The following is an 18,236-nucleotide window of genomic DNA, read 5'->3' as shown; positions in this document are numbered from 1 at the left end:
TTTTTTCCATATTTTGGTTATTGTGGATAGTGCTGATATAAACATCAGAGTGCATGTGCACCTTAAATTAACACCTTTGTATCCTTCGGATAAACACCTAGTAGTACAATCCTGGGTTTCAAGGTAGCTCTATTTTTAACTTTTTAGGGAAACTCCATACAGTTTTCCAGAGCAGCTGTACCGTGTAGCATTTCTAACAACAGTGCAAATGGATCTGCTTTGTCCACATCCATGCCAACATCTGTTTTCTTTCCTGAGTTGTTAATTTTAGCCATTCTGACAGGTGTGAAGTAGTATCTCATTGTGGTTTTGATTTGTATTTCCCTGATGTTGAGTGATTTAAGCATTTTTTCATGTGTCTCTTAGCCATTTGTATGTCTTCCTTGGAGAAATGTCTGTTCATGTCTTCTGCCCATTGACTAGATTATTCATTTTTTGGGTGTTGATTTTATTGTGATCTTTATGGACTCTGGATAACCCTTTATCTGATATGTCATTTCCAAATAGCTTCTCCCATTCTGTCGGTTGCCTTTTAGTTTTATTGATTGTTTCCTTCACTGTGCATAAGTCTTTATCCTGATGAAGTCCCAATAGTTCATTTTTCCTTTTGTTTCCCTTGCCTCTGGGGATGTGTCTAAAAAGATGTTGCTGTGGCTGAGGTCAAAGAGATTGCTGCTGGATTTCTCCTCTAGGATTTTGATGGTTTCCTGTTTTACATTAAGATCTTTCATTCATTTTGAATTTATTTTTGTGTATGGTGAAAGAAAGTGGTCCAGTTTCATTCTTCTGCATGTTGCTGTCCAATTTTCCCAATGCCATTTGTTGAAGAGACTATCTTTTTTCCATTGGATATTCTTTCCCTACTTTTTCAAAGATTAGTTGACCATGTAGTTGTTGGTCCATTTCTGGGTTCTTTATTCTGTTCCACTAGTCTATGTTTCTGTTTATGTGCCAGTACCATGCTCTCTTGATGATTACAGATTTGTAGTACAGAAGTCTGGGATTGTGAAGCCACCAACTTTGCTTTTCCTTTTCAACATTACTTTGGCTATTCAGAATCTTTTCTGGTTCCATAGAAATTTTAGGAGTGTTTGTTCCAGCTCTGTGAAAAATGCTGGTGGTATTCTGATAAGGATTCCATTAAATATGTAGATTGCTTTGGGTAGTACAGACATTTGAACAATATTTGTTCTTCCATCCCATGAGCATGGAATGCTTTTTCCATTTCTTTGTGTCTTCTTCAATTTCCTTCATAAGTGTTCTGTAGTTTTCAGCATACAGATCTTTTATCTCTTTGGTTAGGTTTATTCCTAAGTATCTTACGGTTTTTGGTGCAATTGTAAATGGGATCAATTCCTTGATTTCTCTTTCTGCTGCTTCATTATTGCTATAAAAAAAGGCAAAAGATTTCTTTCTTTTTTTTTAAAGATTTTATTTATTTATTTTACAGGGAGAGACACAGCAAGAGAGGGAACACAAGCAGGGGAGTGGGAGAGGGAGAAGCAGGCTCCCCACTGAGCAGGGAGCCCGACGTGGGACTCAATCCCAGGACCCTGGGATCATGACCCGAGCCGGAGGCAGATGCTTAACGACTGAGCCACCCAGGTCCCCCAAAGGCAAAAGATTTCCATACCCTGATTTATATGGTGTGACTTTTCTAAATTCATGAATCTGTTATAGTAATTTTTTGGTGGAGTCTTTCAGATTTTCTACTTAGATTATCATTTCATCTGTGAATAGTGGGAGGTTGACTTCTTCTTTGTCAATTTGGATGTCATTTATTTCCTTTTTTTTTTTTTGTCTAATTGCTGGGGCTAAGACTTCTAGTACTATGCTGAACAACAGTGGTGAGAGTGGGCATCCCTGCCATGTTCCTGACTTTAGGGTAAAAGCTCTCAGTTCTCCCCATTGAGGATATTAGCTGTGGGTCTTTTGTACATGGCCTTTATGATGTTGAAGTATTTTCCCTCTATCCCTACATGGTGGAGGGTTTTTATGAAGAAAACCTGCTGTAATTTTTTCAAATGCTTTTTTCTGCATCTATTGAGAAGATCATGTGGTTCTTATACTTTACTGTACTAATGTGATGTATCACATTTTTTTGTTTTGTGGATTTTGAACCACCCCCGAAGAACAGGAATAAATCCAACTTGGTTTTTATGTACTGTTGGATCCTATTAGCTAGTACCTTGTTAAGAATTTTGGCATCCATGTTCATCAGGGATACTGGTCTTTAATTTTCCTTTTATTTATTTTATTTTATTTTTTATTATGTTCAGTTAGCTAACATGTAGTACATCATTTGTTTTTAATGTAGTGTTCAACCTTTTAATAGGGTCTTTGTTTGGTTTTGGAATCAAGGTAATGTTGGCCTTATAGAATGAGTTTGGAAGGTTTCTTTCCATTTCCGTTTTTTGCAATACTTCAGAAGAATAGGTACAATTCTTCTTTAAATGTTTGGTAGAATTCCCCCGGGAAGCCATCCAGTGCTGGACTTTTGTTGATGGGAGGTTTTTTATTATAAATTCAGTTTCTATGCTGGTCATGGGTCTGTTCAGGTTTTCTATTTCTTCCTGTTTCAGTTTTGGTAGTTTATGTTTCTGGAAATTTATCCATTTCTTCCAGATTGTCAAATTTGTTGGCATATAATTGCTCATAATATTCTCTTATAATTGTTTGTATTTCTTCTGTGTTGGCTGTGATCTTTCTTGTTTCATTCATGATTTTATTTATTTGGGTCTTTTGTCTTTTTGATAATTCTGGCTAGGTGTTTATCAATCTTGTTAATTTCTTTGAAGAACCAGCTCCTAGTTTCATTGATCTGTTCTGTTTTTTTTTTTAATTTCTCTATCATTTATTCCTGCTTTGATTTTTTTTTTTTTTTTTTTTTTTTACTGCAGCACTTTTATTTCCTCACACAATGACACGTTGCTGGGGCCTAATGTTCTCACATGACAGTAGAAAACCAAAATTTGTTGTCATCTCTTAAAGAATTGAGAATTGTGTACAAAAACCTTACATAAATTAAAAGGATGAATAAATTTACAGTTGTAAATGCAAACCGTTTTCCAACTCAAGGCAATTAACAACCCACGGTGTTCTGGCAGGAAAACATCGGGTAAGAAAGGAAAAGTGGGTCCTAAGGCTCGGACCTTCCCAACCCTGTTAGACCGGCAAGACAGAAATGACAACTCATTCAGGACTCTTGCCAGCCTCTAGAGAAATCCTGGAATAGGCAGCTCTTAGACATTAATACCCTGCACAGATCAAGAACCTCATGGTCTTGCAGATTCTCCAATCAATGGATTTCTCTTCCATCAACGTGTTCTCAACCTCAGCCACGAACTGACCGAGCCGCATGTGCTAAGGGTTTAAATCAAAGATATGTACAGGGTATTAAACATATACCAAGGGAACAGTTAACTTGGATACAAGGTCAAGATCAGCAACAAGTTCTACAATCCAGTGCTGATATCAGATACAAGCTTCAAGGACAAATTTCTTTTCAAAGGCTTATTCCAGTTTCATGAGGCTAGCATGAGGTGTATACATTTGCCAGGGCAAACTTATACTCCGGAATTCACTCATGCAGCAAATGCTACGCATCTGCTCGCAGTCCATTTAGAAGCATTTGCGGTGGACGATGGAGGGACCTGACTCGTCATACTCCTGCTTGCTGATCCACATCTGCTGGAAGGTGGACAGTGAAGCCAGGATGGAGCCCCCGATCCACATGGAGTACTTGCGCTCAGGAGGAGCAATGATCTTGATCTTCATCGTGCTGGGCACCAGAGCTGTGATCTCCTTCTGCATCCTGTCGGCGATGCCGGGGTACATGGTGGTCCCGCCAGACAGCACCGTGTTGGCGTAGAGGTCCTTCCGGATGTCCACATCACACTTCATGATGGAGTTGAAGGTGGTCTCGTGGATGCCACAGGACTCCATACCCAGGAAGGAAGGCTGGAAGAGAGCCTCCGGGCAGCGGAACCGCTCGTTGCCGATGGTGATCACCTGCCCCTCGGGCAGCTCGTAGCTCTTCTCCAGGGAGGACGACGACGCAGCCGTGGCCATCTCCTGCTCGAAATCCAGGGCCACATAGCACAGCTTCTCCTTGATGTCACGCACGATTTCCCGCTCGGCGGTGGTGGTGAAGCTGTAGCCACGCTCCGTGAGGATCTTCATGAGGTAGTCCGTCAGGTCCCGGCCAGCCAGGTCCAGACGCAGGATGGTGTGGGGCAGGGCGTACCCCTCGTAGATGGGCACAGTGTGGGTGACCCCGTCCCCAGAGTCCATGACAATACCAGTGGTGCGGCCAGAGGCGTACAGGGACAACACAGCCTGGATGGCCACGTACATGGCCGGTGTGTTGAAGGTCTCGAACATGATCTGAGTCATCTTCTCGCGGTTGGCCTTGGGGTTCAGGGGGGCCTCGGTCAGCAGCACGGGGTGCTCCTCGGGGGCCACTCGCAGTTCGTTGTAAAAGGTGTGGTGCCAGATCTTCTCCATGTCGTCCCATTGGTGATGATGCCATGCTCGATGGGGTACTTGAGGGTCAGGATGCCCCGCTTGCTCTGGGCCTCGTCGCCCACGTAGGAGTCCTTCTGGCCCATGCCCACCATCACACCCTGGTGTCGGGGTCGCCCGACGATGGACGGGAACACGGCCCGGGGAGCGTCATCCCCAGCGAAGCCCGCCTTGCACATGCCAGAGCCATTGTCGATGACGAGGGCGGCGATCTCCTCTTCCATTGCGGTCGGTGGAGGCGGCTGCAGTGGACGCGAAGGACCAGCTGCAGGAGAACGTGGAGCGCGGGCCGGGTGCGGCGAGTGAGCCCTGCTTTGATTTTAATTATTTCCCCTTTTCTGCTGGATTTAGGCTTTATTTGCTTTTCCAGCTCCTTTAGGTGTCAGCTTAGATTGTTTATTTGAGACTCTTTTTGCTTCTTGAGGAAGACCTGTATTGCTATGACTTCCCTCTTTGGATTGCCTCTGCTGCATCCCAAAGGCTTTGGGCTGTGGTGTTTTCATTTTCATTTGCTTCTATGTATTTTTTTATTCCTTCTTTAATTTCCTCATTAACCCAATCATTATTTTGTGGGGTGTTCTTTAACCTTCACATATTTGTGGTCTTTCCAAATTTTTTCTTGGGGTTTACTTATAGTTCCATAACATTGTGACCTGAAAATATGCATGTTACATACAAAGACATACAGGTCTTTTTGTATTGGTTGAGACCTGATTTCTAACCCAGTATGTGATCTATTCTGGAGACTATTCCATGTGCACTTGAAAAGAATGTGTATTCTGCTGCTTTATGATGAATTGCTCTGAGTATATCTGTTAAGGCCAACTGATCCAATGTATCTTTCAAAGCACATGTTTCCTTGTTGATCTTCTGTTTTGATAATCTGTGCATTGCTGTGAGTGGGATGTTAAAGTCTCCTACTATTTTTGTACTATAATCGATGAGTTTCTTTAAGTTTGCTAATTGATTTATATATTTGGTTACTCCCAAGCTAGTGGTATAAATATTTACAATCATTAGATCTTGTTGGAAAACATCTTAATTATGACATAGTGCCCTCCTTCATCTCTTATTATGGTCTTTGGTTTAAAATCTAGATTTTCTCATGTAAGTATGGCTCCTCCAGCTTTCTTTTGATGTCCATTAGCGTGATGGATGGTTCTCTACCCCCTCACTTTCTATCTAGAGGTGTCTTTGGGTCTAAAACGAGTCTCTGGTGAACAACATATGATTGGATCTTTTTTTTGAATCCTTTCTGATACTCTATGTCTTTTGATTGGAGCGTTTAGTCCATTTACATTCAGAGTTATTACTGAATGATATGAATTTAGTGCCATTGTATTACCTGTAAATTTGATGTTCCTATAGATAGTCTCTTTTCCTCTTTAGTCTTTGTTGCCTTTGGTTTCTCTTTCCAGCTCAAAGGGTCCCCTTTAATATTTCTTACAAAGTTGGTTTAGTGTTCATGAACTCCTTTAGTTTTTGCTTTCCTTTGAAACTCTACCTCTCCTATTCTGAATGACAGCCTTGCTGGATCAATTATTCTTGGCTGCATATTTTTCCCATTTAGCACATTGACTATATCATGCCACTTTCTTCTGGCCTGCATAGTTTCTGTGCACAGGTCTATTACTAGCCTTATGGGTCTACCTTTATAGGTGAAGGACCTGTTTTTTTTTTTCCTAGCTGCTTTCCAAATTCTCTCTTTATCTTTTTATTTTCCAAGTTTCACAATGATATGTCTTGGTGTTGACCTGTTTTTGTTGATTTTGAGGGGCATTCTCTGTACCTCCTGGACTTGAATGCCTATTTCTATATCCAGATTAGGGAAATTCTCAGCTATAATTTGTTCAAATAGACCCTCTATCGCTTTTTTCCTTCTCTTCTTCTTCTGGGACTCTTATGGAACTGATATTTTGCTTTACAGAATCACTGAGTTCCTTAACTCTATATTCATGATCTAATGGTTTTCCTTCCCTCTTCTTTTCAACTTCATTATTTTCCATAATTTTATCTTCAGGTATTACCTATTTGTTCCCCTGCTTCTTTTATTCTCTTAGTGATTACAGCCAATCGATTTTGCATCTCAGTTATAGAATTCTTTATTTCAGCTTTACTAGTTTTTACATCTGTTCTCTCTCCAGCCAGGGTTTCTCTGTTGTCTTCTTTACTTCTTTCAAGCCCAACTAGTATTCTTATGACTGTTGTTCTAAATTCTTCTTCAGATATATTGATTATATTTGTTTTGAGCAAATCCCTCGCTGTGATTTCTTCTTGATTTTCCTTTATGAGAAAATTCCTCCATCTTGTCATTATGTCTAGATTTCTGTCTTTTGCATGTTATGAAACTTAAGTTTTCTGCTCCTCAGAGTAACACTGTATATTAAGAATGGGTCCTCCACTGTCCAGGGTTTGGTGCTTCAGGAAATATTTCTGGTGTATTCTTTGTGTACTCTGCTGTTGTGTTTTGGTTGCTCTTTCACACAGGTCAGTCCTCTACAGAGTTCCTCCTTGCTTGCAGAGGGGAGTGTCTGGACTTTTAACTATCTGCACTGATTTGTTTGTTATGATAAGCCTGATTTAAAGAAAGCAAGCTTGGTCCAAGAAAAGAGAAAAAGAAAATGAACAAAAAAGCAAACAATGAACTATAAGCCTGATTCCAAAGAAAAAGAAATAAAGAAGGTAAAAAGAAAAAGGGAAAATAAAAAGCCTGATCCAAAAAAATGAGAAAAGGAAACAAACAAGCAAGCCAGCAAATGATCAACATCTTTGAGCCTGATGCCAAGGAAAATTATTTAGAAATTTAAAAAATAAATATAAAAAAGTAAAAAATAAAAAGTAAAAAAATTAAAATTAAAAGACAAAAGGAAGGAAGGAAGGAAGAAGAAAGAAAGAAAGAAAGAAGGAAAGAAAGAAAGAAAGAAAGAAAGAAAGAGAAAAGCCTAGTTCTATTTCCACCAGAACTGATGTGGGTGCTTTGAAGCACTCTGTGATCAGTAGCCTTGATTCATACAGAGGGTTTGTGTTGGTTTTCTGAGGGAGAGGCCCACTGGCTGGCTCACAGTCAGACCCACCTAATAAAGAATTCCCTTCCAGGTGCAGGTGGGGTGAGGTTTGGTGTATGCAACTCTAGCCTCCCATGGAGGCACTGTGTTTCTCTCTGAAAGTCTAACCATGCTGGGGAGGATGGGGAGGGGTGGAAGATGGCATCAACCCACCCTCTCATCACCAGGAGGGGAACTCATGGCATCAGCTGTTCAGGAGGCCCTCACAGAAAAGTGAACATTTTTCTGTGTCCCAGGCTTTCATCAGGTCCCTGCCCTCAACCTGTCTGTGCCAAGCCATCAGTACACCCCATGCCACAGTTATCCTGTGTTTTATCTCTGGCTGGCAACTGGGATTCAAAACAACAAATCTCAAAGTATCTGGCAGCATGAGGACCTGCTCCCTTCCCCCAGAGGAGAGCTTTGCAGTGCTATGCCTGGCAGCTTTCTGTCCCAGAAAAGCAGTTGTATGCCTGCTCAAGTGCCTGGAGTCTATGCTGAAAAAGAGCAAAAAGCTGTTACGTTTATCTCTCCTCTGCTAGAGCCTCTGTCCCCTGCTGTTGAATGGCCTCTCAATACCACCTGGTGCGTTATTGTCCTTGGAGAGACAAAATACCCTCTTCCAAATGCATTTCAGGAAGGGGAACGTTCTCTTCCCTTGCAACCCAGGGGATACCCACACCAGAACACTGTGGGTGAACCCTATGCACTACTTTCTGTCCCACTCTCTTCCCTCTATCCCTGATTTTGCTCTGTGAAAAAGGTTCCCACACTTCGGCTGCACCACTACTCTTGTCTCTCCCAACTCACATCTACAAACCTCGCACCTGCCATGTTCTCTCCCTCTAATTGTGCAGATTGTTTTCTTAATCCTCTGATCAATTTCCTAGTTGTTCAAAATGATTTGATATCGATCTAGCTGTGTTTGGAGAGATAGAGCAATCTCAGGGCTGCCCTACTAATCCACCATCTCAACTCCTTCCCCTGTATGCGATTTTTTAAATGACAGCCAATTTACTTCATTTAAGAGAAAGTTGGTAAATAAAGTATGGGTTGTGTTAACAGAGTAAAAGAGATTGTTTCTGTGTACATGTAAAGATAGGACATAATTGCAGTGGGCATGGTGGAGAGAGACCACATCCATAGAGTAGTGGGGATGACAGAAATATATGAAAGAAATAGGTATGGAGAGATATTCAGTAAGCTAGTGTGAATAGTCCTTTGGACAGTTAATTGTGACCTTAAGTGAAGAGAAAGTCTTTTTCAAAAGGCAGTACTTTTTTTCAAATGAGGGAAATAAACCAAAAATGATTCCTGATAAATGGGCACAGAAATAAATGAAACAAACAAACAAAAGAAATAGATCAAATGTATGAATTGTATGTAGGCTAGCAGATTAAGATAACATATAAGGAAACATTCACTGAATTAACTAGCTTACTTCAATACATTTTTTCTTAAAATTATTTCCTCACTATTAAAATGTATCCTCCTTCTCAAACATGGATTTTATTGTGCATCCATATGTACACAACTTAAGTGCAATTCAGTACATATACATGTACTTTCTTTTACTAAGAAAGGGACATAGGTGTAATCTCAACTTTTTAGTCTCTCATTAACTCATTAAGTTTCCTAGTGACTCAGTTACATGTAGGCTATAATAATGAACCTGCATTTACACACTATTGTGACAAAACTTTGGTTTCAAAATAATTATGAAGGAGCCAAGTCCATGACATTGCTTTTACTCTTACCATTATAAGTTAAGGTACTATATTTACTTTGTTACTGGGGTGAATTACATAGTCAGATTTCTGAATATTAAACAAACCATGGATTGCTGGGATATACTTTATTCCCTAATATATATCTCGCTGTTTTAGATTGTTAGATTTGATTTGCTAATATTTTAAAAGGGCTTTTGTGTATTCATGAGGAATATTGCCTATAGCTCTTTTGTTCTTTCATTTTATAATATATTTTCCTGGATTTTGGTGTCAAAATAATGCTGGTACCTTAAATGAGTTGTAAAACTTTCCTCACTCATATTTTTTGAAAAAAGTTTGTGTAGGATTATTACCCTTTTTCCTTATGCATTTGCTAAAATTTACTTTGGATGCCATATGGGCTTTATATTTTCCTTGTGGGAAGATTTGTAACAAAAAAATTTAATATCTGTAATGGGTACAAAACTATTCAGATTGTGTATTATCTTCTTGATAGAGCTTTGGTAGATTATGTCTTTCAAGGAATTTGTCTATTTCTACTAAATTGTCCAACTTGTTGGGGAAAAAGTTGTATATAATTATTCTAATTATTTTTTACTGTCTGTAGGATCTGAGGAGATGGATACTCTTTTGTTCCTGATACTGATGATTTTTGTTCCCTGTATTTTTTCTTAATAGGTCTAGCTAAGGCTATATCAATTTTATTAGTGATTTCAAAGAACAAGTGTTTGGCTTGTTTATTTTCTTGAATTTTTTCTATTTTAGTGAGCTTTTTTTTTTTTATTTCCTTCTACATGCTTTGGGCTTACTTTGTATTTCTTTTTCTAGCTTCTTAAGGTAATATCTTGGACCATTAAGTGTAGTCCTCTCTTCTTTTCTAATACAATCATTTAAAGTTATACCTTTTCCTCTGAATACACTTTTATTTAGTTGGATTTTCTTAATTTTGATATATTGCATTTTTATTACATTTCAGTTTAAAATACTTGCTGATTTGCTTTTTTATTTCCTTTTTGTCTCATTGAAGTATATTATTTTCCCAATATTGTGATTTTTTTCTACATCTCTTAATGTTAATATTTTAATTCCATTAACATCAACAAACATATTCTGTGTGTTTTTTATTATTTAAAATATATTAAGATTTGCATATGTTCCCAAATGGGGAAGATGGCAGCAGAGTAGGAAGACCCTGGGCTCAACTATTCCCATGAACACAACTAGATAAATATTTAATCATTCTAAATACCCCCAAAATTAACCTGAAGACTGACAGAACAAACTCCAAACTAAAGGGTGAGAAGAGATCACATCAAAATGGTAAGAAATACAGAGATATGGTTTAAGGGAGAAACAGATCACAGGTGTTGTGGAGGTGAAGGAGCTGTGGTCGCAGAAAAGGACAAGAGAGAGTAGAGAACACAGGGACATGCATAAGGAGAACATTTCCCCAAAGCCACTGGCCAAAACAAGAGAGGTTGATTTTTGTGAGTGCTTGCAAAAGTGAGGGGCTTAGTGCCTGGAGTTTAAATGTAAGCAGACTTAGCTGGGATAGAGCCCTGAGGGCACTGTCCTGCTCCTGAAGAGAAGGCAGGCAAACAACCCAGAGGCAGTGTGGAAACAGTGATCTGAAAAATGTTTGGGACACACAGCGGGGAGATTATTCATTCTTCTTGGAGTGTTTCCCTGAGAGGTAGCATTCATGGACAAAGGAGCTGGCCTGCTCCATATCCCTCTCCTTCCCCTAGTCATAAACAGAGGATCATCTGCTGAAAGCAGCACAGCACCCGCACAACTACCTAACTTACACCAAATCCCACAACCTTGCATGCTGATGGGATTGTCCTTCTCAGTCAAGCTTGACTCAGTTCCAGTTCAACAGGCTCTTCCCCTAGAAGACCAACACAAGCCCATGCCCACACCACATCTCCCAACCAGTTCCAGTGGAAATAGTATCAGGTCTCATTTAAGAAGAAGACAGGAGTACACCTAGTTAAGACTCCCACATTCTGTCCAAGAACAAAACACTGCCCACTGCAGGCAAGGGGAACCTCAGCACATGACTGGTTTGAAGGATAGAGTAGTCAAAACACAACAGCAGAGCACATGCAGCACAGACAAGAGACACTCCTTGAAGCACTAAGCCCTGGACCTCTTCTTCTTAAAACTATTACTCTCAAGAGCAAGACACTTAACTGGCTTTTCTAACACAGAGAAGAAGGCAGAGAATTAGACAAAATGCCAAGATGGAGGAATTCATGTTAAATTAAAAAACAAGGTAATTTCATGGCCAGAGATCTGAGCAATACAGATATAAGTAACATATCTGATGGAGCATTTAAATTTAAATCATAAAGATACTCACTGGGCTTGGGAAACAAATGGAAGACATCAGGGAGACCCTTACCACAAACATAAAAGAGTTAAAAAACAGTCAGAAATGAAGAATGCAGAAAGAAAGAAAGAAAGAAAGAAAGAAAGAAAGAAAGAAAGAAAGAAGAAAGAAAGAAAGAAAGAAAGAAAGAAAGAAAGAAAGAAAAAAGAAAGAAAGAAAGAAAGAAAGAAAGAAAGAAAGAAAGAAAGAAAGAAAGAAAGAAAGAAAAGAAAGAAAAGAAAAGAAATGAAGAATGCAATAACTGGAATTGGAAACAGGCTTCATGCAATGAACACAAGGCTGGAAGAAGCAGAGGAATTGATAAGTGATATAGAAGGCAAAATAATGAAAAATAATGAAGCTGAATAAATAAGAGACAGAAGAATTATAGAACATGAGAATAGAATTAGGGAAATCAGTGACTCCATCAAATGTAATAAAAATCATATTATAGGAATCACTGAAAAAGAGAAAAGGGGAAGAAAATTTATTTGAGGAAATTATAGCTGAAAACTTCCCTAATCTAGAAAAGGAGACAGACATCCAGATCCAGGAGGCACAGAAAACTCCATCAAAATAAGCAAAAGCTGGGTGCCTGGGTGGCTCAGATGGTTAAGCATCTGCCTTCAGCTCAGGTCATGATCCCAGGGTCCTGGGATCAAGTCCTGCATCCCTGGGAGCCTGCTTCTCCCTCTGCTCTCTCTCTGTCTCTCTCTCATGAATAAATAAATAAAATCTTTAAAAAAAAATAAGCAAAAGCAGGCCAACAAGAAGACATATTGTAATTAAATTTGCAAAATATACTGATGGAAAAAAACTTTTTTTTTAAGATTTTATTTATTTATTTGACACAGAGAGAGAGAGCACAAGTAGGCAGAGTGGCATGCAGAGGGAGAGAGAGAAGCAGGCTCTCCACTGAGTAGGGAGCCTGACGCGGGGCTCGATCCCAGGACCCTGGGATCATGACCTGAGCCAAAGGCAGTCGCTTAACCAACTGAGCCACCCAGGCGCCCCCTGATGGAAAAAAATCTTAAAAACAAGACAAAAGAAGTCCTTAACTTACAAAGGAAGAACCATAAGGCTACATGCATATTTCTCAACAGAAACTTGGCAAACCAGAAGTGAGGAGAATGATATGTTCAAAGTCCTGAATGGGAAAAATCTGCAGCCAAGAATACTCTATCCAAAAGACTAGCATTCAGAATAGAAGGAGAGAAAAACACTCTCCCAAACAAAAGCTAAAGGAGTTCATGACCACCAAAAGCAGCCTGCAAGAAATATTAAAGGGGACTCTTTGAGTGGGAAAGAAAGGCAAAAAGCAACAAAGACAAGAAAGGAACAGAGAAAATTTTCAGAAACAACAACAAAACAAATAATAAAATGGCAATAAATACAAATCTATCAATAATTACTTTGAAAATGGACTAAACACTCCAATCAAAAGACATGGTGTCACAAAGGATTAAAAAAAAAGAAGAGTCATCTATATGCTGATTATAAGAGACTCGTTTTGGTCCTAAAGACACCTGCAGACTAAAAGTGAGAGGATGGAGAAACATCACTTAAATAGATGTCAAAACAAAACTGGAGTATAAAATGTCAGAAAAACTAGACTTTAAAGCAAAGACTATAACATGAGACAAAGAAGGGCATCATATCATAATAAAGGGGACAACCCAACAAAAAGACATAACAATTGTAAATATGTATGCACCCAAATTGGGAGCACCAAAATATATAAAACAATTAATAACAAACATGAAGGAACTCATTGATAGCAATGCAATAATAGTAGAGAATTTCAGCAACTCACTTTTATCAATAGAAAGATCATCTAAACAGAAAGTCAACAAGGAAACAATGGCTTTGAATGAGACACTGGACCAGATAGACTTGACAGATATGCTCAGAACATTTCATTCAAAAGCAACAGAATACACATTCTTTTCAAGTGCACATGGGTCATTCTCTAAAATAGGTCACATATTAAGTCACAAAACGGGCCTCAACAAATACAAAAGAATGGAAATCATACCATGCATATTTTCTGACTAAAATGCTTTGAAACTAGGAGCCAACCAAAGAAAAAACCTGGAAAGACCACAAATACATGGACATTAAACAACATGCTACAAAACAATGAATGGGTCAATGAGGAAATCGGTTACAAATTAAAAAAAAATACATGGAAACAAATGAAAATTAAAACACAATGATCCAAAACCTTTGGGATGCAGCAAATGAGGGAAATATATTTCAATACAGGCCTACCTCAAGAAGCAAGAAAATCTCAAATAAACTACCTAACATTACACCTAAAGGAACTAGAAAAAGAGAAATAAAATTAGCTTAAAGCCAGCAGGAGGAAGGAAATAACAAAAATTAGAGCAGAAATAAATGATACAGAAAATAAAAAGAACAATAGAACAGATCAATGAAACTAGGAGCTGGTTCTTTGAAAAAAATAATGAAAATTGATAAATCTCTGGCCAGACTTATTAAAAGAAAAGAAAAGGACTCAAATAAATGAAATCACAAATGAGAGAGGAGAAATAACAACCAACACCATAGAAAGACAAACAATTCTAGGAGAATATTATGAATACTATAAGCGAACAAATTGGACCAACTAGAAGAAATGGATAAATTCCTAGAAACATATAAACTACCAAAACTGAAACAGGAAGAAATAGAAAACTTGAACAGACCAATAACCAGCAAAGAAATTGAATCAATCAAAAACTTCCAAAGAAAAAATATTCCAGGGCCAGATGGCTGGGCTGTAAATGTTCAATATTTGCAAATCACTCAATGTGATACACCACATCAATAAAAGAAAGGCTAAAAAACATCTGAACCTTTCAATAGATGCTGAATAATCATTTGACAAAGTACAACATCCACTCATGATAACGACCCTCAGCAAAGTAGGGTTAGAGGGAAAATATCTCAACATAATAAAGGCTATATACAAAAAATCCACAGCTAATATAATCCTCAGTGGGGGAAAAATGAGAGTTTTTCCTCTATGGTCAGGAATAAGACAAGGATGTCTACTCTCACCACTGTTAATTAATATAGTAGTTATTCAACATAGTCCTAGCCACAGCAATGACACAACAAAAAGAAGTAAAGGGCATCCAAATAAGCAAAAAAGAAGTAAAACTTCCACTATTTGCAGATGACACGATACTCTATATAGAAAGCCCAAAAGACTCCACCAAAAACTGGTAGAACCAATGAAGGAATTCAGTAATGTCACAGGATACAAAATCAACGTAAAGAAATCTGTTGCATTTCCATATACCAATAATGAAGCACAGGAAAGAGAAATTAAGAAATCAATCCCATTTACAATTGCACCAAAAACAATAAAGTACTTAGGAATAAACCTAACCAAAGAGGTAAAAGACCTGTACTGTGAAAGCTATAAAACACTGATGAAAGAAATTGAAGATGACACAAGAAAATGGAAAGACATTCCATGGTCATGGATTGGAAGAACAGATATTGTTAAAATGTCTATACTACCCAAAGTAATCTACATATTTAATGCAATTCTTATGAAAATACCACCAGCGGTTTTCACAGAGCTAAGACAAAAAATCTAAAATTTGTATGGAATCACAAAAGACCCTGAATAGCCAAAACAATCTTGAAAATAAAATCAAAGCTGGAGGCATCACAGTTCTGGGCTTAAAGTTATACTGATATGAGGAATTCTTAATCTCAAGAAACAAACTGAGGGTTGCTGGAGTGGGGGTGGTGTGGGAGGGATGGGGTGGCTGGGTGATAGACATTGGGGAGGGTATGTGCTATGGTGAGCGCTGTGAAGTGTGCAAGACTGTTGAATCACAGATCTGTACCTCTGAAACAAATAATGCAATATATGTTAAGAAAAAAAAAGAAGAAGATAGCAGGAGGGGAAGAATGAAGGGGGGGAAATCGGAGGGGGAGATGAACCATGAGAGACGATGGACTCTGAAAAACAAACTGAGGGTTCTAGAGGGGAGGGGGGTTGGGGGGATGGGTTAGCCTGGTGATGGGTATTAAAGAGGGCACGTTCTGTGTGGAGCACTGGGTGTTATACACAAACAATGAATCATGGAACACTACATCAAAAACTAATAATGTAATGTATGGTGATTAGCATAACAATAAAAATAAAAAAAAACTTTAGTACCAAACAGTATGGTTCTGGCACAAAAACAAACACAAATCAATGGAACAGAATAGAAAACTCAGAATGGAACTGACAACTATATGGTCAATTAATGCTTGAAATAGCAAAAAGAAATATCCAATACTGGGGAAAAGTCTTTTCAACAAATAGTGTTGGGAAAACTGGACAACAGCATGCAAAAGAATGAAACTGGACCACTTTCTTACACAATACACAAAAATATATTCAAAATGGATTAAAGACATGAATGTGAGAGGCGCCTGGGTAGCTCAGTTGGTTAAGCGACTGCCTTCGGCTCAGGTCATAAACCCAGGGTCCTGGGATCGAGCCCCGTATCGGGTTCCCTGCTCCGCGGGAAGCCTGCTTCTCCCTCTCCCACTCCCCCTGCTTGTGTTCCTTCTCTCGCTGTCTCTCTCTCTCTGTCAAATAAATAAAATATTTAAAAAAAGACATGAATGTGAGACCTGAAACCAATAAAATGCTAGAAGAGAACACAGTAGCCTCTTTGACATCAGCTTTAGCAACTTCTTTCTAGATATGTCTTTTGAGTCAAGGGAAAGGAAAACAAAAATAAACTATTGGGACTTCTTCAAAATAAAAAGGTTTTGCATAGCAAATGAAACAATCAATAAAACTAAAAGGCAACCTGCAGAATGGGAGAAGATATTTGCAAATGACATATCTGATAATGGATTAGTATCATATATATATGTGTGTATATATATATATATATATATATATATATGCAATAGGATATTACTCAGCCTTAAAAAAGAATGAAATCTTGCCATTTGCAATGGAGTTAGAGTGTATTATGCTAAGTGAAATAAGTCAGTCAGAGAAAGACAAATACCATATGATTTCACCCATGTGTGGAATTTAAACTACAAAACAAACCAACAAAGGGAAAAAAGAGAGAGAGAGAGAGGGAGGGAAGCAAACCAAGAAACAGACTCTTAACTATAGAGAACTGATGGTTACCAGAAGAGATGTGGGTGGGAGTGTGGGTTAAATAGGTGATGGGGATTAGGGATGGCACTTGTGATGAGCACTGGGTGATGTATGGAAATGTGAATCACTATATTGTACAACTGAAACTAATATTACAGTGTGTGTTAACTAACTGTAATTTAAAAACATTTTAAAAAGAAAAATAACTATCAACTAAATACTGGATAACCGTATAATAATTTTTAAATACAGAAAACCTGCTTATCAGTGTATCTAATATTAAAATACTACCTTTAAAAGTATAAACTTTTGAAAATGTATAATTAGTCACTGAAATCATATAAACAACTCTTTAGTTCAGTATTTAATAGATCTTAGCACTTCATGCCTATGCACTAGGTCTGGGGGAATAACAAACTAAGTCGATTTCCATCAGATGATTATATTAAAAGACTTGGGCATTTTAATAATTGACAGCTAACTGCAGAGTTTATTATATCAGTTTAAGAGAATGAATTAATGATCTCCTGTCTTCTATATACTCTTTTCTTGAGTTGAGGAGGATATAAAATCATCTCAGAAGCATAATTTGAATTTTGGCTAAGGATTTTCATGAAACCCTATATATTTACCTTAATTATCTTAACATTTGGATATTATCAGGCTGAGTTAATACATCATGATGAAGGCATTTCACACTTGTTGGTCTTGATAAATTGTATATAAATCGTCACAGTGAACAGCTTCTACTGTTTTATAAATAAAATCTAACTATTGCTCTCCAAAATAACCTGGAGGTGAATTAGTCAGATCACTACTTACTAATTTCACTTAACCTTTCAGTACTGAATTTAAGATAAAGCCCCCTCTCCATTTTAAATATAACAGCACAGTTAATAGCATAAAATTTTTCTTCTGGGGCACGGCAAGAATGTTTTGCACTCAAAAGTGAACCTTAACTCTTCATACTATGATGAAAATAATTTAGATGTGTTTCCTGTCCTACAAAATTAGTATGATTGCATTTATGCATTCTAAATACTATAATTATATTGGAAGAAAACATTCTAAGTCTTAAATGGGACACATGAATTACACCTACCAGCATTAAAAACTACCTTACTTTTCATGAACATGCATCAAACTGTAGTTTTTTTCTTTGGAAATGAAATGTTTGATTTTAACTAAGATAATCTGTATAAAAGAGGACTAATTTGTATCCTTGTGACGATTTTTATTATTCTCTTGTTAAGCACATATTTATAATCATGGAAATCCTACCCAATTTTCCTTATATTAGAATCATACAAAAATTTACCTTATTCCCTTATTATATCTATTATTTTTATTTTCAAGAAAATGACAGGGGCACCTGGGTGGCTCAGTCAGTTAAGCACCCAGCTCTTGATTTCAGCTCAGGTCATAATCTC

At 37.9% G+C, this 18,236-nt stretch overlaps 1 protein-coding gene and 1 pseudogene across 2 annotated transcripts in view; both read right to left on the bottom strand.

Moving 5' to 3' along the window:
• Positions 1-18,236, bottom strand: part of LOC112828530 (protocadherin-11 X-linked) — a 639,354-nt gene that overhangs the window by 27,605 nt on the left and 593,513 nt on the right. The gene's annotated exons all lie outside the window — the stretch shown is intronic.
• Positions 3,401-4,828, bottom strand: LOC112828586 (actin, cytoplasmic 2-like; annotated as a pseudogene).

This window comes from Callorhinus ursinus, unplaced genomic scaffold (assembly GCF_003265705.2).
Source record: "Callorhinus ursinus isolate GAN/ISIS: 27379988/994484 unplaced genomic scaffold, GSC_fseal_2.0 scaffold40, whole genome shotgun sequence".
NCBI classification, from domain to species: domain Eukaryota; kingdom Metazoa; phylum Chordata; class Mammalia; order Carnivora; family Otariidae; genus Callorhinus; species Callorhinus ursinus.
This window is presented reverse-complemented; position numbering and strand designations above follow the sequence as displayed.